Raw genomic sequence first — 20216 nt, forward strand, 5'->3', positions numbered from 1 at the left:
CAGAAAACATGTCTTCAACATGACATCCCTTCAGATATTTAAACATGGCTATCATGTCAACCCTTAACCTGCTCTTCTCCAGATTAAACATACCCAGCTCCCTAAATCTCTGCTCACAGGGCATGGATTCCAGACCTTTTACCATTTGGTTGCCCTCCTCTAGACCTGTTCCAGCTTGTCAATATCCTTGTTGAATTGCACTGCCCAGAATTGGACACGGTATTCCAGGTGAGGTCTAACCAATGCAGAATAGAGAGGTATTATTAAGTCTCTTGATCTAGACACTATACTCATACTTATGCATCCCAGAATTGCATTGGCTTTCTTGGTTGCCGCATCACACTGCTGACTCGTATTCAGTCTGTGGTTTACTAAGACTCCCAGATTCCTTTCACATTTACTATTGTCAAGCCAGGTTTCACCCCTCCTATATCTGTGCATTTATTTTTTCTGCCTAAGTGTAGTATCTTACATTTATCTGTGCTGAAATTCATTTTGTTAGTTTTGGCCCAGCTCTCTAACCTGTCCGGTTAGAATTTTCAATTCTGACTCTGTCATCTGGCATATTATTTACCCTTCCTAATTTGGTGTCATCTGCAAATCTGATTAGCATGCCCTCTATTCCATTGTCCCAAGTCATTGATAAAAATATTGAATATCTCTCTTATTCTCAGGTGAATTGGGGGATGATCCTGTAGTAGAGCTGGCACTGTAAGTCTGGTTCAGGGAAAACCAAAGTACACTTCTGAAGGGACAAAGTAATAACACGCATGCAGCTGATGCTAGAGACATGCAGTCAGTACATTCAAGAAGAAAAAAATACGCCCCAAATACCTTACTGGTATTTTTTTCATGTATTTCGTCAGTTGAATACACATCAGAGAATCTCCCATGATAGCCCGTCTGTGTGTGTGTGTGTGTGCGTGCGTGTGTGTGTGTGCGTGCGTGTGTGTGTGTGATTGTGTGTGTTTCTTCTTCTGCTTCCTAAGATTGTTTATGGATGTTTCCCTACTTTGACTTCCAATCTTTCTCTGAATACAAACAGGGTTTATTCACCAAAGACCTGTTTGTGAAAGGTTGAAAAGTTACTACTGGGCCTGTGGGTTTTCCTTTTAATTGTTTTGTGAAGTAACTTTGGTTTGCCTACTGGTAATTCCTTCCAGGTTAGGAAGAGTGGAAGCCCAGAGGCTGGACGCACCGCTACTTTCTCCCTTTTGCAATCCCCTTCCATTAACCAACCCAGACTCATAATCTCATTCCTCAGGGGGATGGGAGAAAAACTAGATAATTACAAACATCAGCAAAATCACAAATGCTGGGGAGATTCCGTTCAAAGTCTGCCCCAGCCATGAAGCTCAATGGGTGACCCTGGGCCAGTCTCTTTCCCTCAGCCTAACCTTCCTCACTGAGCAGTTGTGAGGAGAAAATGAAGGATTAGCAAACCCAACAGGCTGTCTTCCTCTAAGGCTGGGATAAAAATGTAATATTTAAATGTCTGTACAGCTCCAGGAAACACAACTGGGTTTGTGAACAAATTCAGATTCATATCTTGTCTGTTGTCATTGCTCTTTGAAATTCTCAGTATTGTGTTCATAAATGAACATTTTCTCCCCTCCCCCCTCCCCTTCCCATATTAATATGCTTTATAATATTCCAGTTGGTGGAAACACTGGCCCATTACGCATGGAGTGTTTTCCTCAGCGTTTCTCGCCCCACAGAGCCTTTGCAGTGGAGTCTCCTTGCGTTTCCTTGCTTAAATGTGTGGAGATGCCCCCACTGCCTGGTGCACAACTTGTGCACTTGCCTGTCTCCACATCTGGATTGTTCCCCAACAAAAGCCAAGATCAAAAGTTGCTCTCTCTCTCTCTCTCTCTCTCTCTCTCTCTCTCTCTCTCTCTCTGTGTGTGTGTGTGTGTGTGTGTGTGTGTGTGTGTGTGTGTGTGTGTGTGTGTGTGTGTGTGTGTTTTAAAGCCTTTTAAACGTGATATCAATATTTCTTGCTTTTGTGCAGGTTGCTTTCATTACTTTTGTATTTTTAGGGAAATGCCAGACATGGATCCCTGGGTGGGGGAGGGGTTCACTCCTCACAGGGATCAAAATATCGATATCACATTTAAAGGGCTTTAAAAAAACCCCATAAAAGGCCATTTTCAATCTTGGCTTTTGATGGGGGGGGTGACCCAGAAGGCGTGAAACCCCAAAGTGAGTGGGGGAAAGCAGGGTTTACCCATTCTCACTAATTGCAGGGCATCCAAGATCTTCAGTGCTGCAACTTGGATGGCAACAGTACAGAAATTTCAGCCCCACAGGAACTGCAGCCTTGCTTTGGAGCAGAGTGCCAGTCAATAATCAGTCATTAAAAAAAAAGAAACATTAACTTTCCAAACTGTTCCCATTGAGAATGCAAATTTCAAGCTCGCTCCAAAATGCCTCATTCTGAAAGTGTCAGTGTTCATAGACATACAAATACTGGTTTGAATCCAGTCTGCCTCTTGAATTTCTCCATTTCACTCATTTTCCCCCTAACTACAGCCCCTACCCTACATGGTTTTTCTCTGTGCAAGTCCCGTGGTCCTCAGCATAACCTTTTCAGTGGTCAAAAGGGATCCCTCTTTCCTTTTTCACATGGGGAAAACCTGGTTTGATGCAACCCCTGTGTTTCAGCTCTAGCAAATCAGTGGAGAAGATGTTATGGAAGAATAGGATCATAGAGTTGGAAGGGGCCACACAGGCCATCTGGTCCAACCACCTACTCAATGCAAGATCAGCCTGGAGCATCACCCTAGATAAAAAAATACTGCTGATCGTATGGGCCAGTCATGTGCTTGTTACGTGTGGTGGAGGCTCCAGAGAGACTGAAATGCTTTTTTTTTTCTCAGAGTGGCAAGACACTTTATTAATTCTTAGCCAGATTATAGGACTGGCATTGCACTTTTAATATGACTTGGCTTGCTTACTCTGCCGTGCAGGTGCAAATTGCTTGCCGAGAAATTTAATTTGGGAGGAAGAGCTGCAAAAGTGAACTGCTGCCTTCAAACATCTGTTAAAAGCACAGGGCTCTAATGAATTAGATGGGGCAGCCATACAGCTCCTGCCACACAGACTATGGGGCAGCAGCATTATGGGGCAGCAGCATTAACTGCCTCAGACTTGTGAAGGATCCTCTGGAGATGCAGATGCAGGCGAAACGTCAGGAGAGAATGCTGCTAGAACACGGCCATACAGCCCGGAAACCACACAGCCCCCCATATTTAAAATGTTCTTGTGCATGTAAGGAGGGAGGATAGAACTGAATTGCCTTTCGTTAAAATCCCAAATGTAACTATTTTGAATGTGTTTCCCCCCCCAAGGACATCAGTTGTTCAAAAGCACCAAGATGGCCCTTGAGAGCACTGGGAAGATATTTGTCTTTTTGCTAGCCATGCAGATACAGCTGTTGCTTTGTTTAAACAAACTCCCCAAAGAAGTTTATTTCCCACTCTTTCGTTTTAAAAAAAGGCCAAAGCGACTTACAACTGTAGCTTCGACAACCTCTCTCTCTTTGTTGCTTCCGGCTGGGAACGAATACTTGCAAATGGAAAACTTTTAACACTCGCCGTGGGGAGGCTACAACCACAACCAAGAACAAGATTTAAATGAGGTCTCTCTAGCACTGCCAACCTCCAGTTGAAGGCTGGGGATCTCCTGGCAGTCAAACTGATCGCCAGGTGACAGAGGTCACCTCCCCTGGAAAAAAATGGCTACGTGGCAGGGTGGACTTCATGGCATTATGTCATGGTGTAGGTCCCTCTCCTCTCTAAACCCTGCCCACCCAGACTCCACTCCCAAATCTTCAGGAATTTTGGAGTTGGCAACTTTAGGACTCTTCGATGCAGGTCTTGAGGGCTAACTTGAAGGTACATCACAACAACCAAATGCCAGGAAGCAATAACATTTCAACCTGCCACCCGTTTCTACATGTTATCCTCACAGTAACCTTCTTGGGTAGATTAGGCTGAGAGCACAAGACTGACTAGGACTGCCAGGAGCGCCCCAACTTCCAGAGGGGGATGGGGGTACCGTTGCCAGATCTAGGTTGGGAAACTCCTGTAGATTTGAGATGGAACCTGGAGACCTCAGGGGGTAGAAGACAGGGGCGGGGCGCTCACAGAGACTTGGGGTCACATGTCTCCAGGTGCATGCCAGCTGGTCACGTGGGGGCAGAGTATCGCCCACCACACCCTTCCCCTTGGCCCCACCCTGCCAGGCTGCTTCTGCTGGCTGGGGGGTTGGGGCTGAAGGGCAGCCAGCGGCAGGCTCCCACCAGCTAAGGTAAATGGGGTGGGGGGGGAGCGCCCGGAGCATGTGTTGCCCCAGGCACCATTCCTCCCCCCCCCCCATGCTTCAGGTACAAGGCCGTTGAGTTCACTCTCCAAAGCATCCATTTTCTCCAGGGAATCTGATCTCTGTAGTCTGGAGATCAGCTGTAAATCCGGAGGATCCCTAGATCCCAACTGGGGGCTGGCATTAGACTGGCCCAAAGTCCCCCAGCAAGCTTCCACGGCAGAGCTGGGGATTCAAACCTGTGTCGACCAGAACCTAGGTTGACGCTGTAACCACTACACCAGTGTTTCCCAACTTTTTCGACGTTGCGGTACCCTTAACCTCACTCTTCATATCTCAGGGTACCCTTGAGGTTCATTTGATTTTTTTGGCATTTTTAAGGTTTTTTTCCCTTTTTTGGTCTGTAGGTGGGGGGGGGGAGTGGCAAGCAGGGGGAGAGGAGGGAAAGCAGCACTGACAGCCGCGTTGTTTGTTTGCCTAAATTTGGCATGGATTTGGAGGGATTTAAAGGGAGAGCTCCCTTTAAATCTACCCCCCCCCCCCATCCACACCGAATTTAGGCAAATAAAACAATGCTGTTTTTCAGTGTTGTTTAAAGGAAGTCTATGAGGTTTCCAAACGTCCCCCACCCCCCGCCCCTTCAAAATCCATTTGATTCCGGTGGGGCGGGGCAGGCGGTAGCATTGTCAGGGTACCCCTGAGATGTGCTCATGGTACCCCAGGGTACCACGGAACCCTGGTTGGGAATCACTGCACTACACCACGCTGACTTTTATATAAATGTGACAGATTCTGAAAGTCCAGCAGACCTGAAGACTCCAGAAGACAGAGTCTACTTTTTCTACAGCATTTATTTTGAGAGAACTTGGGTACAAATATGTTTTTTAAAAAATGAAAGCTAGGAAGCATGGTAGCATACCTTGGAAGCCACGGTACAATTCACATCTACGCAGGAAAACTCGTGTCTGCATATTAGTAATTATCTCGTACGGAGAATCAGAGCAAGAAGTATTACTTTGCTGTGGGCAAAGGCTCTCCATCTGCCTGTCTGGAAAATGAACATTCTTCAGCTTTTTAAATAAAGCTCGAAACCAAGTCGGCACCTGCTGAGAAACTTCAGACTTCCATTATGACTGTCATCTTTCCATAGCAGAGACTCGCTAGCGCTCAGTTTAATTGAAAGAAAAGGGGGTAATTATCTTTTAATATCCCATCTCATGTTCATATCTGATAAGCGCTCCTCTCACTGTTATGAGTTCTCACAGGGCCGCGCAGAACGACGTGGGTGGAAATGTTCACCTACAGATCTGAAGAGAAAGCGCATGGGCGACTTCAGAGTCGTGCTGACTTGCAGGTTCTTGTAAAGGTGATGATGCTTTCCCCTGTTTGTGTCTTTTGGAGGTGCAGAAAGAAAGCAGGAAAAGGAGAAGTCCAACCACCAGCACTTTCTCCAGTGTAAACAGGCCTTTAGCAGCGATCGAAATCAAGCTGAATTAGAGTGTCGCAGAACAGGCGACTCCATCCGTGTCATGGGGACTGCACAGCTGCTATTTGCTAAACAAGAACTGAACAATCTAGCTGGTATAATTACTGTTGGCTGTGGAAACCATCTGTGTGTGATGTACCCCTTCAGGCACCCTACTTAGCTGTAATCCTCCCCACAAGGGAGCTGGGGAAAGCCAACATTTTCAGAAAATACCGGGCTGGATCGAAAAGAAAAAGTTATAACCTTCGCATGTCCCCCTGTGAAATCCAGAACGGGAAACAAAATCCATGTAATGCCTTTTATTTTATTTTATCTTTGAAAAAAGATAAAAGTAGTCCCCTGCGCAAGCATTACTGGTCATTACTGGCCCATGGGGTGACATCAAATCATGACATTTACTAGTCAGACTGTGTTTACAAAGTGGTTACCATTGGTTTGCCATAGCTTCCCCCAGTCAACTACAAGAAGAAGAGTTTGCCTTTCTCTCCTATAAGGAGACTCATGATGGCTTACAAACTCTTTTCATTCCTCTCCCCAAAACAGACACCTTGTCAGCTAGGTGGAACTGAGAGAGTTCTGAGAGAACTGCAACCAACCCAAGGTCACCCAGATAAGACTCCATCACTCATGCAGAGGAGTGGGGAATCAAACACGGTTCTCCAGATCCTAACCACTACACCATGCTGGCAGAGAAGGGGGAAAAATACAGTGGAACCTGGCAGAGAAGGGGGGGGGAATACAGTGGAACATTGGTAATCCATCTGAAAAGAATCGATGAAAACCGAAACCGATGAAAACCGAGGCAAACTTTTCCATAGGAATCAATGTAAATCCAATTAATCTGTTCTAGGCGCTCCAAAAACATACCAAAACCACATTTTTGATGAATAATTGTAGTGTTTAATACTGAAAACAGTAACAAACAATAACATTAGGACCAGCTTCAGAGCCAGTGGACCAATGTCGCACCAGAAAGCTGTCCCAAGAGGTCTGTTTCTGACGCCTCTTTAAGATTTGTTTGAATTGTCATTAAACAAGTTGTAGACACAGCCTGGAACAGCTTTGTCCAAGTGATTTTTCTCCACAAACCCCTGCACCTTACTGCAAATCGATGAAAACCAAGGCAAATCGATGAAAACCGAGACAAATTTTTCACTGAAAAAATCGATGAAAACTGAAACCGATGAAAACCAAAGGCAATGAAAACTGAGGTTCCACTGTATTTCATTTCAGGAAAGTCTGACATTTATGGAGATAAAGCAGTTGGGATGGAAACAGTTAAACTGAGGAATTGGTCCCAGATCATTACACCACTACACCATTCTGGCTGTCCACATATTTTACCCCCAGCAAGATGGGTACTCATTTTACCAACCCTGGGAAGGCTGAGTCAACCTAGAGTTGGCTTCCTGAACCCAACTTCTGATGGGATCAAGCTCAGGTCGTGAGCAGAGCTTTGACCGCAGTAGTGAAGTTTACCACTCTGCAGCTTGGGGCTCCTAATACCTGTTCTTATGGGCAACCAAAATTATCCAGAATACGGTTTCAGAGGACACTGGTCTGCAATAGAAGAGCTAGACCTGAGGATGGGCATCTGACAAATAGTACTTTGACTCTTAAAAGCTCATACCCCACCCCACACCCACCAAACCCTATTGGTCTCTAAGATGCTTCTGGACTTGAATTGAGCACGAAACATTGTGCAAGCTTCTGAACTCATCAGAACAGTGGAGGTTATTTAAAAAATCATGTATGTATTGTATTTTATTTCTATGCTGCCCTCCCCCAAACAAGGCCAAGCTCAGGAGGGAAAGAACACAGATTCTCCAGATCTTAAGATCCTATCTGGTCAAGCTTTGATGTTAAATGGTCAGGGATCAAAAGGTTGTCTTTGTTCAGTAAGGGACTTCCTTTGATGGAAATTAGTGGAGTCCTGACACATTGTGGTGTAGTGGTTAAGAGTGACTGACTCAAATCCGGAGAACCGGGTTTGATTCCCCCACTCCTCCTCATGAGTGACAGACTCTTATCTGATGAACTGGACTTGTTTCCCCTCTCCTCCACATGAAGCCTGCTGGATGACTTTAGGCTAGTCACAGTTCTCTCAGAATTCTCTCAGCCCCACCTACCTCACAAGGTGTCTGCTGTGGGGAGAGGAAGGGAAGGAGTTGGGAAGCCACCTTGAGCTTCTTTACAGGAGAGGAAAAGAGGTATAAATCCAAACTCTTCTTCTTCTGAGTCAGACATTTGGTCTGTCAAGATCAGCCTTGTCTACTCAGATTGACAGTGGGTCTCAGTCTTTCACACCACGTGCTATAAGAAAAGAGATTTCACCTAAACATTGGGAAGGACTTCCTGACTGCAAGGGCTGTTTGACAGTGGAATACACTGCCTCAGTGGGTGGTGGAGTCTCCTTCTTTGGAGGTTTTTGAACAGGCTGGATGGCCATCTGTCAGGAGTCCTTTGTCTATGTGATCCTGCATGGCAGGGAGTTGGGCTGGATGGCCCTTGTGGTCCCTTCCAACCATATGATTCTATTATTCTAGCTGTTCCTTTAATGTGGAGATTCCAGGAACTGAACAGGGAAACCTCTGCTTTGCTCCATCATTGAGGCACCATTGAGGCACAACCCACCATAATCCAGGAAGTACAAAGTTCATGAAGCTGCCTTCTACTGAATCAGACCACTCATCCATCAAGGTCAGTATTGTCTACTCTGGCCATGGCTCTCCGGGGTCTCAGCAAAAGGTGTTTCGTATCACCCACTACTTGGTTTTTTCCAGCTGGAGGTGCTAGGGATTGAACCTAGGACCTTCTGTATGACAAGCAGATGCTCTACCACAGAGCCATACCCCCTCCCATGGAAGCTGCTAGCTTCTCACCATGAAGGGGTGCAGCAGCTGAATGTCTAGGAGTGCCTTGCACTGGTATCAAGTCCTACACCTGTGCCTTGCACTGCTAGCCATCCCACTGAACAAAAGAAGCCGCGTCACCTCCCATGTTGCTGTCCATTGCTGGAAGTTCATTCTTAAATGAAGGCTGCTGCAATGGAACAATGTATTCATTTGCTCTCCTGAACCACATCATACCTGCATTGAGTGTTGTGACTCAAGTTAGGCATATGGCAAGGACAGTACTTAAAAGGTAAAGGTACCTGGCACCTGCAAGATGCCCCAGATAATGACAGAAATGGGGGGCGGGTTGTAGTGGGAGAGGTGGTTCCAAATGTATATGAGCAATACTGATTTTCAGGTGGAGTCAGAGGAGGCCTGGGTTTGGGGAGAGGAGAGGCCTCCGCCGACTATGATGCCTTATTAGAGTCCTCCCCCCAAAGCAGTCATTTTCTCTAGGGGGACAGAGCTCTGCAGTCTGGAGTTGTAATTCTGGAAGGTCCCATGTGGAGGTTGTCTTCCAGAGGTCTGGAAGCAACCTCTGGGTGACTTGATGTTGCCTTTCAGCACTGGGTTTCAGGTGTTTGCTACCTCTGAAGATGAAAGTTCCCTTTCGTCATAAATAGCCATTGATGGATAGATATCTCTATTGTGAATATGTCCACACCCCTTTTGAAGTCATTGGTGCTCATGACCATTACTACATACACTTGTAGTGAATTCCATGATTCAATCACTCAGTGAGTGAACAAGCATTTCCTTTTGTCTGTCTAGAATCTACTAGAAACATCAGCTTCGTTGAGCGTCCCCAAGTTCTAGTATTATGAGAGGAAGAAAAAGGGACATCTAGTTTCTTCACCCCTGCATAACTTTATAAGCTTCTAGCATCTCTCTCCTTTTTTCTAAACTGAAAACCCGGACTCTTTAGCTTTTCTTCACAGGGAAGCTGTTCCAGTCCTTTAATTTTTTGGGTGTTTAGACCAGCCATTCTGAAGGGAGACAATTTACCAAATTGTCATCTTTATTGGGATATTTTTTAAAAAATCTGAGGCTCACATTTAGATTCAAATTAGAGAGTTTGAATGAAGGTGTTTTCTCTAGCAAGTTCACGTGACACTGACCCGGAGAGAAACACATCTTACCATTCCATGCCTCTGAAGTTATCTGCAACAGATGTGGGCAAAATGTTAGGAGCAGAAACTACCGCACAGCCTGGGAAAACCAGGACACTCAGTTAATAAGCTTGCCCATGTCTGTTGTGCCTCTAGACTTTGGACAATACATTTTGGTGCTTCAGCGGCTGCGAAAAATGAGATGAAAACGAAATTAAAAATTGAAGTACAGATGATGATGAGCTGCAGTTACTAGATTTGTCCTCTGGGTGGCAATAGCAGCATGGCATACATGTAAAAATCGACATGGGGAAGCAGCCCGAATCTCGCACACACAGAGAGATCCCAGTTATTCAGACATCGAATAATGCAGAAATCTCGACAGTACTGAAGATTGCATAATGCACACTAGCTGCTCCCTGCACAGGCTTGAATGATCATGTTGTGTTTGGGTTCATAAATGGTGTTCACAGTTAAGAAACTACCAGGGATCCTGCGCATTTTCTCAATGGGAATGTTTATTTAGTGGAAGAGGGGAATTCCCCCCAACTCTGGTACATCTCAGGTGGGGCTGGGATTTCAAGCCACATTTGTGACCTTTGTCTTCTATATTTTAATCTCACATGGAAGAGGGTGGTTTGGGTATGGGACTTTAGATGCTTTCTTACCGCGGCAGGTAACTTCTTTTAGACCTAAAAATGGATGTAAAAAGGGGATGGGATAAATTTATAGAGGGCAGGCTGATCCACGGCAACCATCACATTCCATGGGCAAATGTGTCATATTTATCTTATTTACCTGCCCTGTGGCACAGAATGGTAAGCTGCAATGCTGCAGTTAAAGGCTTTGCTCACAACCCAAGTTTAGTCCCAATGAAAGTCAGGTTCAGGTTCAGGTAGCTGGCTGAAGGTTGACTCAGCCTTCCATCCTTCTGAGGTCCATCCTTCTGAGGTCAGTAAAATGAGTACCCAGCTTGCTGGGAGTGAAGTGTAGATGACTGGGGAAGACAATGGCAAAACCACCCCATAAACACAGGCCAATTATGCACTGCTGCTCTGCCTTGCAGCTAGGGAAAGTTTCCTTGGGGGCAGAGATTTCTGTACCGTCACACCACAGACCCTGAATGCCTGGCAGATAGTGAGAGTGGGGAAACCCCAACGTTTTTCCTCACTATGGGGTTTCTGCTCCTTCTGGTCTCCCTGCCCCCCCCCCCCCTCCAATTTCTCATGGACATTTCTGGAGGATCTCTGGCCAGCTTTTGCAAAAAGCACAAAAATATTGATATAACACAGAAATATCGCTCTAACATAAAAACATCTATGTAAAAATTTTAAGGGCTTTAAAAGCAAAGCTAGCAACAACTGGGAACAACCTGGAAGTAGGAAGTAGGCAAATTACGCAACAGGCAGTGGGGCGCCCCTCACATATAAACAGAGAAATGTGAGGAGACCCTACTACCACCCCATAAAAGAGCAAAGAGCTTGGAGGAAAATTCTCCACATCTAATGGACCACAGTCTGCCTAGTAAACCTTGTGATATGACGTCACCTCATGGGTTAGTAATGACCCAGTGTTTGCACAGGGGACTGTCTTCATCTTTACCTTTTATTTATAATCTGCATTTCTCACTGTGGCTCCAGGCGGATTACACAGGGTAGGTCAAACACAATCGACAACATGGGACATCCAGTACACAACAATGCAACAATGCAATAGTATTAGGACTGCAAAAATCTGGAAACAAGCCGAACTCTGAAACAGAGCTGAAACAAAGGATTATTAAACTATGAAGAAATTACATGATAAGAACATACTTCTATCAACAGACTGTATGTATTCTACACGATAGTATAGCCCTATCCTTTTACCAAAGCAACTTTCAGATGCATTTTGCTACAATGCAGCCCTAATTACGGGTGTTTCAAAGCCCTCTGGAGTAAATCAGGTTTGCATAGTTTGCTGAAAGGCAGGAGAGAGGGAGCCTTCCTGACCTTATCTGGAAGGCTGTTTCACAAAATGGAGGGGCGGGCACATCAGAGAATGCCCAGGTATAGGCAGTTGTTGATTCTTTCTGCCCATTTGCAAAAAGGGCAACCTGCAGAAGGCCTGCTCAGGTGAGCAAAGCTGTCAAAGCAGAGCATAGAGGGAGAGCCGGCCCAGATTTGAGGGACTGAGTTGATGAAGAGCCATACATGTAATAGCCTATACCTTGAACTGTGTCTAGTTGTTGATGGACAGCCAATGGAGTAGCTGAGGAATGGGACTCATATGCAGGCTCTACCTAGCTCCTGATAGTAACCGAGCTGCATCGTTCTGTGCCAGTTGGAATCTCCAAGTTGACTTCAAGGGGAGGCTTAGGTAGAAAGCAATACAGTAGTCTAGTATCAGGTGTAGATCCAGGTGGCCAGCCAGCTACAATCACCTATAAGTCCAATGTCCGGTCTGTTCACTTGTCTGCCATCCTTCTCAAACAACTGTCGAACAGCTTCTCAGCGGCACGTTAGCTGCGGTGGTGGAGAGTCATTGCCTGCCTTGCAGGGTCATGACCCTGGTTAGAATCATCTAACCTACTATGTGTGTAAAGTACAGTCAATTTATGGTATACCCCTTTAGGGGGGTTTCAAAGCAAGAGACTGACCAACTGGTTTGCGGTTGCCTTCTATTGCATATCGACTCTGCTATTCTTTGGTGGTCTCCCATCCAAATATGAACCAGGGATGACCCTGCTTAGCTTCCAATATCTGAGGGGAACATGCAAGCCAGATGCAAGGAAAGGCAACGAATCACCACAGCTACTGCACAGCTGAGAAGCTGTTTGACAGCTGTTCATGTAGTTAATTGACACGGGAGACCCATAAGCTCATGCAAAACTGCCCATGCACAAGATAAGGTCACTAGCACGGACTTAAATGAACACCAAACGATAAAGCTTTTTTTTTAAAAAAATAATGTTTACATAGGACCGCTGGCTGGCTGATTAATTTGCTTAGTATTTACACAATTGGCTGCTGGGTGGCATGCACCGACAATGGATCTGCAGGTGTCATAAGAGAAATGGAAGTCCTACAGCATCCCTTCTCCATAGCAGCTCTAGGACTTCCATTTCTCCTAGCTTCTAAAGTGTGGAGATGGTTGTCATTTCAGGAGAACTCCAGGACTCACCTGGAGGTCTGTGACTCCAGCCCCTATAGCTAAGCAGTACTTTTTAATGTTCTAAGGCAGTATTATTACAGGGAAGACAGATCTCCTGCCTTCTGTCAAACAAATTCCACACAGTATCTTAATTTGAAATTAAAACCATCTGCTTGGGATCCTGTGAAAGAGTTCCATGTGTGCTGGATCGTGTGTGCCGTGGAATGGGTTTCTTCCTCTAAAACATCCATTTGGACAAGATCAGCATTTTTCCTGATCTTGTCCAAACAGAAGGCTGGGAGAAACAGAAGGCTGGTCTCTGGGTCTGATCCAGCAGGACTCTTCTTTTGTCCTCTTGGAGGTGTAAAGCCAACCCAAGTCCTGGTTCGTTTTCATTCTGGTAAGGAGCAAAGCAATTTAATCGGGTGCATCTTGTTGGGTAGAGGACGAGAACCTCAGTCCTGCTGGGGATCTTTCTGTTTTCTTGATATTTACATTTTGGGCATGGAAGATGTCAGGCATTTCCCCCAATCAAATACAGTATACCAAATTCCACTCCATTGCGAAAATGGGCTATTGTGTGGAATGATGGCACCAGCTCTTATGAGCCTTGGCCTGCAGTTGCTGACTATAAGGGGACAGGGTCACTGCTCTATACGTTTAACAACGTCCTGATCTTCTGACAGCAAGTGCCTGCTGTCTTCCCATTATGCTTCTGTTCAAAGCAGAGGAGCAAGTCGGGCTGGTTTTTCCCTAGTTAGATGGCAACCTTACTTCAAAGAAGGCAGTGAATCATTTCAATCCCGTGGCTGCAAGACATCTGTGGCTGAGTTTCACCTCTCTGTTTCTACTGACCTCTGGAGGTTTTCCTCCTGAGTTGTGCGCAAATAAAAGGAAGGGTTGTGCTGTGGTTTAGATGACAGGGAAGAGACCGCAGAAGCTATTTCAGCCGGTTGACAAGGCTGCCAGTGACTGTATCTCTGAGCTGCTGCAACCTTTCTGGATCAAAAGGAAGGTCTAGTATCATCTTCTCTGCAGAAGTTAACTAGATAGGCCTGAGAAGTTTGAAAGCAAGGCAAGAGGCCTGTTGCTGCTGTATCTAACAGCTGGTATTTACTGGTACACTGCTGCTGAACTTGGAGGCTTTTTAGTCATCATGCCTAATTCCCATCAGTAAGCATGTCCGCTGTGGATTTGTTTAATCCTCTGTAAAAGCCATCAGAGGTGGCTGTCGTTGCAATATTTTCTGTCTATAGTTTTTAGTTTCATTCCACCCTTCCTTTAAAGTGCTTGGTGGTCTGTCCTCCCATTTTGTGGTGACCATACCTCTGTAAGGACGGTCAGGATGAGTGACTGCTTGCAAGTGGATTTTGCCATTCCGCACAGCTTCAAAGAGCACTGAAAGCAGTTTGAAAGTGCATTATTCTGCATGTGCGGAATGAGCCAAAGATTAGAACTTGCCTCTCTTCACTGCTTTGCTTTCATTACTACACAATACTGGTTCTATTGGGGCAGTCAAAGCAGGTAGCCACCACATATGTTCGATAATGCATGTCCAGTGCACGTTAGCAATCTTTTACAACGTGATTTTTCACCATTGCAAGTGATGCTTAAAGTGAGAGCACATTGAAAGTGCATTATCCAACGTGTGTGAAAGCAGCAGGACACGTCAGCTGGTGTTTGGCTTGTGAGTCTTGTCCTGAGATCTTCTTTTGACCCACGGTCCTGACCTTGACACCAGTGAGGGTATATCTTTGGCAACCCCTCTTCCTGTCACATGACTATAATGGCAACATCCTAGACTTCGATCATGCGGAACTTCTGCCCATAGAGGGGGGGGGGGTGGCTTTTGGTGATTTGTGCCATTTCATGACAGACAGCTATCTTGCCCACCCCCATTCCCCTGTAGGAAATTCCATGCCCCCACTGCTCTGGCCACTTCTATCACTTAATGGAGGGGTAGGAGCACAACTCGCTCATCCCCATTATGTAAGTCGTGCTGGGACTTCAATGTAGGGCGAGGTATGAATGAATGAACAAACAAACAAACAAACAAACAAACAAACAAACAAACAAACAAACAAACAGGGAGAGGAGAACAGCATGATCCCACAGTGTGATGCAAAATCATCTCCCAAAATGCTCCTGACTGTCATATGCTGGCATCCCTACTCCCATGCTAGTCTTTGGGTTGCACCAATACCAAAGAACAGAATTGTGGGAGTTGTGGCAGGATGCCGCAAGATGGAGGGAGTTTGGGGAACCCCTTGTCTTCCAAGGGCACTGTAATGTATTGTATTGATTGTGAGGTACTGTATTGTTTTAAGAGTCTGCAGCTGTTGCACTGGAATTGGTAATTAGTATGTGTGTTATATTGAGCACAGCTGCAGAGTGATTTTAGGCTATGTGTGAGTAGCAGCTATGAAATAAAGTACTATATTTTGTTCCTCTGACTCCTGATTCCTGAGACATAACATATTGGCGATGAGGATGGGACATAACAGGCACTGCTGGAAACAGTGATGGATTTGCTCCCTGACCTCTTTTTCCTCAGTTTGCAGCCTTGATAAAAGACGTTGGAAGACCTTAGACATTTTCCCACCATTTTGGTTGGTGTAATAAAATGGCCTTTCGATTTGGACTGAATAAAACTGTCCCAATTGCAGGAATTGAACTGAGGATTGTTGTTGTTGTTTTAATATAGAGGAGTGAACGTAGCTGAAGCCAATGTGTGTGTGTGTGGTGGTGGGGGGGGGACATAAATAATTTTAGACTGTGAACTTAGTGGGCTTCTGGCCCTATTACTGAGAGAGTCTGCCTATGTGGTATAGGGCAAGTAAAAACATGGGAACACATTTTACTGTATTGCCCAATTTATAACGGCATACGTAATAAACTGATCTCTCCAGAGTTAAATAAGTTTCCAGGCCGAACAGATTGAGAAGCTCTTAAGCAATGAGAACTCTCAGGCCACTATTAATGTTGCTAAATTTTGGGTGGCCACAATTAAATTTTGTAATGACACAGAAGGGTAACACAAACCAATGTTTCTGTAACATTTTCTGTAGACCATGCCCCCTCTCTAAGCCACTGCAAGCTACAGCCCATGAGCAAGGTGTCTAGATACCATTGGCTGGGATGGTTGCTCTTCCTTCTTTTCCTTCAGGAGAAGATCAAGGCTGGTCCGTGTGGAGTTTGTGCAAACAGCCCACCATAGGGCAAAGCCCTGGGGCACCTATCCTTCAGGAGAGAGGCATATGGCTGCTTCCTTCATTTTCACTAACCTTCCCGAGTGGCAGTGAGCCAACTCCTTCCCCCGAATAAAAAATAAACTCATTCAAAAACTCTTATCAAAACACAGTCTTTTACTGAAAGCTCTTGCAGACGTTGAGCCGAAGCCAGACTAACGTTTCTGCAGGCCCAAGGTGCGCCACCTGCAGAATGCAACTTTCCTCTCTCCCCTGGGAACTCCGCAGGCCCCCTGAAATCCTGTCCCCAGGGGAGACGATTAGGGGGAATATTCTGGGCTGTCACGGGGGTGTGGAGGAGAACGAAGCTCTGCAGGCACTCGCAGAAACATTAGCTTGGATCTGAGCCACTCTTTCTCATTGTGTTTGTAAGAAACTGCCTTAACGCTGAGTCAGACCTTCCGTCTAACCTACTCAGTGTTGCCCGCTCTGTCAGGCAGCTGCTCTCCAGTGAAGAAGGTCATTTCCCAGTCCTTTTCCTGGAGAGGCCAGGTATTCAGCTTGGGACTTTCTACTTGCAAGACGCAGTTCCTGCCACTGAGTCACAGGGCCATCCCCTCCCCAATTATAATTGGAATTTGGGGCTGCAGGGAGTTTCTCCCATCATCACTCTCAACCACAACAACCTCGTCCCGTGAACCCTGCTCACTGCTTAACCCACATTTAATGCACTCGTTGTGCAAGGAGGCACGCAACAAAGGCACTCGGCGCTGTCCCGCCCTGACTCATCCGGATCCTTCCCTTGCACTTTCTGAACCTGGACTTTTGGTGCCTCGGCAAACTGTGCCGTGACTCTTCTGACGATGCGGTCGTGCCCAAATTCCCAAATGAGAAAAAGAGGTGCTCCTTTTCAAGCCGTGCCAAAAAGGAGTCATTTCAACGGGAGAGTACAAATTAAACAAATTAAAAAAGCCGGCGCTAATTAAAGACCACGGAGAATCAGCCGAAGAGCTGGCTCTGCCCCTGTTATCTTGCTCATACAGGGATGCGCCAGGCAATTTAAAATGTCACAGCGTTAATTAAATGTTCATTAAGGGCGCCACCAAATTGAGGAAAAGTGAGATAATAATACTTCCTGCTTGTGTTGGGATCTCCATCGAGAGACCTCTAAGGAGGGTTTTTACCCCCTCCGTGAGTAATTGCCCTGCTCCTTTTCCAGTGGAGTATGGAAAAGTAAAACCTATTTTGTCCTGGGGGTAAGCTGGGAATAAGACTCCGGTGACCCTGGCCCTGAGGTCAGCACTTGTCCTATTGGTTGCAGTTCCCCACGTGTAAATATTTCATTCTCCACTTGCTGGCAATGACAATTACTTCTTAGGTGCTCTGGGAGTTGGAAAGGCCACGATCCTAAACACGCACAAAGCACAAGGCAGAATCATACATTTAAGGCATCAAAAATATGTTGTTTCAGGCTTGGCACGCATAAGAGGTGACACTTCCAAATATTTTGGATCCGAAGCACTGACAGCACAGCTGCAGACATGAAATCAAGCTTAAGAATGATGCATATTCTTGCTAGGATTCTGATTGCGTGAAACTGGAAGAAGACACACACACACACACACACACACACACACACACACACACACACACACACACCAGATGCAAGATTGGATCTTACTGTTAATTGAATAGGCATCAATGGACAAACTTTCTGGTATATTTAAAAAGAGTAATATAGAAAAGATTTCAGAGACTTGGCAACATTTAAATGATTTTGTACAAGTAAGATATGGAACAAACAAATTATTACTGTACCTTCAGTGTTAAATAATGATTAATTTATGGATATACAGAAAAAATATAGCAAATGCTGTATTTATTAAGGTAACAATACAATCCCTTATAGGGGTTCCCTTAAATTGGAAGTCCTCCCTTTCCCTGGGTTCCTTTTTGCTTTTTTTCTTTCTTTCCTTTCTCTTCTCTCTCTTCTTTTTTCTTTATTTACTTTTTATATCCTTTCTACTCTGCTAGATAATAATTTTTCTTTTTCTATTTTTTATTTCTTTACCTTTTTGACTCACTGTACACTGCTCTAATATTAATACAATTTTTTTCTGAAAGTCAATATATATGTATTGTAATAATTGTCGATACACAAATGAAACAGAATTTTATTGTATTGTATTATTTTGGTTGAAATAAGCAATTAAAACAAAAAATAATGCAAATTCTTTATATATACCTTTTATATATACAAACACACAAACACATTAATAGATAATTTCAAAGTACAAATATCATTTTAATGACCCGATTAGAGTAAGAACTTCTTGAACTATTATAACGCTGTTTTTATGTCCAAAAACTATACATATCTGTCTATTAATTCCTTTGTTAGTGTAATCAATTAGACTGTAGCAAGAGATGACTAGATTGCTTAATGGTTAATGACTAAGGTTGTTCTATTCAGTATACTGGCTAACGTTAATTTATTTCACCAGATCCTGAATGCAGATCTATTCTAATAATTTTTAAAAGGTATTATTATTCTTATTGCTATTAATGTTAACCTTCTGTTCTTTTCCTGTAATCATTTGTTGATCAAATAAGAATTATTGGAAAAACACAAAAGAAACCAAACTTTCTCACTTTCCTCTTCTTACTTAAATGAGTCAGTTTTGGACTGGGAAATAGCTGGAGATTTTTTTGGGGTGGGTGGATTTGAGCCCGAGGAGGGTGAGGTTTTTGGAGGGGAGAGACTTCAACGGGGTATAACGCCATAGAGTCCACTTTCCAAAGCTGCCATTTCCTCTGCGGAACTAATCTGGGAGATCAGTTGCAATTTCAGGACGTTTCCAATTGGAGGTTGGCAAACTTATTGGGGAGAGAATTCTAGAACCCATATATACCATAGAGGTGGTCCTCCAAAGCAGCTGTTTCCTCCAGAAGAGCTGATCTCTGTAGTACGGAGATCAGCTGTAATTCCGGGAGATCCCTGGGCCACACTTGGAGACTAGCAACCTAAGTACACTTTGCAATTGTCCCCAAAAAGGAGCTGGGAGGGGGAGTCAGTAGACCTTCCGAACAGTATGGGGCGTAAGATGAAAGAGAGGAAGGGGCAGAACACCTGCATAAGCAAAAGAGCCTGTTGTGTGAGTGAGGAGTGGCTTAGGGTACAGTTCTAAGTGTGATTTCCTGGCTGTAGGCCTCACTGAATAAAATGGGGCTTATATCTGAGTAGGCTTGTTAAGGCTTGGTCTCTGAGGCTCCAGCCTTTTGTATATGGAAGCTGCCTTCTGCTCAATCAAAGAATTGCTCCATTGAGGTCACTACTGTCTACTTTGATTGGCAGCACCTCTCCAGGGTCTCAGACTGGGATCTCCCACACCACCCACCTCCTAGGCCTTTTAACTGGAGATGCCGGGAGTCGATCCTGGGACCTTCTGCATGGTAAGCCGAGGCTCTTCCACTGACCCACAGTCCACTCCCTGTTTCTATTAGTCCTGAGTCACAAGCACACGTCTCTCTCCTTTGTTCATTCCCAAAAGGTATTCATGGGAAAGTACACATGTGTCCAAATGTCTTGGATCTCACCCTTCTTTCAGCAGTGGTGTAGTGGCTAAGAGCAGTGGCTAAGAGCAGGTCCACTCTGATCTGGAGGAACCGGGTTTGATTCCCAGCTCTGCCGCTTGAGCTGTGGAGGCTTATCCAGGGAATTCAGATTAGCCTGTGCACTTCCACACATACCAGCTGGGTGACCTTGGGCTAGTCACAGCTTTTCGGACTACCTACCTCACAGGGGAAGGGCAAGGGGGAAGGGCAAGGGGGGAAGGGCAAGGAGATTGTAAGCCCCTTTGAGTCTCCTACAGGAGAGAAAGGGGGGATATCAATCCAAACTACTACTCCTCCTCCTCCTCCTCCTCCTCTTCTTCTTCTTCTTCTTCTTCTTCTTCCATTATATGCTCACAACAGCTCTGCGAAGTAGGTTAGACTGGGAGAGAGTGACTGGCCCAACCAAGCCAGTCACATGGCAGTGGGGGGGACTTGAACTCGGGTCTCTCCAGTCCTAGTCAAATACTTT

At 45.1% G+C, this 20216-nt stretch overlaps 1 non-coding gene across 1 annotated transcript; it reads right to left on the reverse strand.

Moving 5' to 3' along the window:
• Positions 1–8593: 8593 nt before the first annotated feature.
• On the reverse strand, positions 8594–8665 carry TRNAD-GUC. The gene has a single exon. It is a non-coding gene; the product is annotated as a tRNA-Asp (tRNA).
• Positions 8666–20216: the final 11551 nt, after the last annotated feature.

Source organism: Sphaerodactylus townsendi, linkage group LG05, assembly GCF_021028975.2.
Source record: "Sphaerodactylus townsendi isolate TG3544 linkage group LG05, MPM_Stown_v2.3, whole genome shotgun sequence".
Lineage (NCBI taxonomy): Eukaryota > Metazoa > Chordata > Lepidosauria > Squamata > Sphaerodactylidae > Sphaerodactylus > Sphaerodactylus townsendi.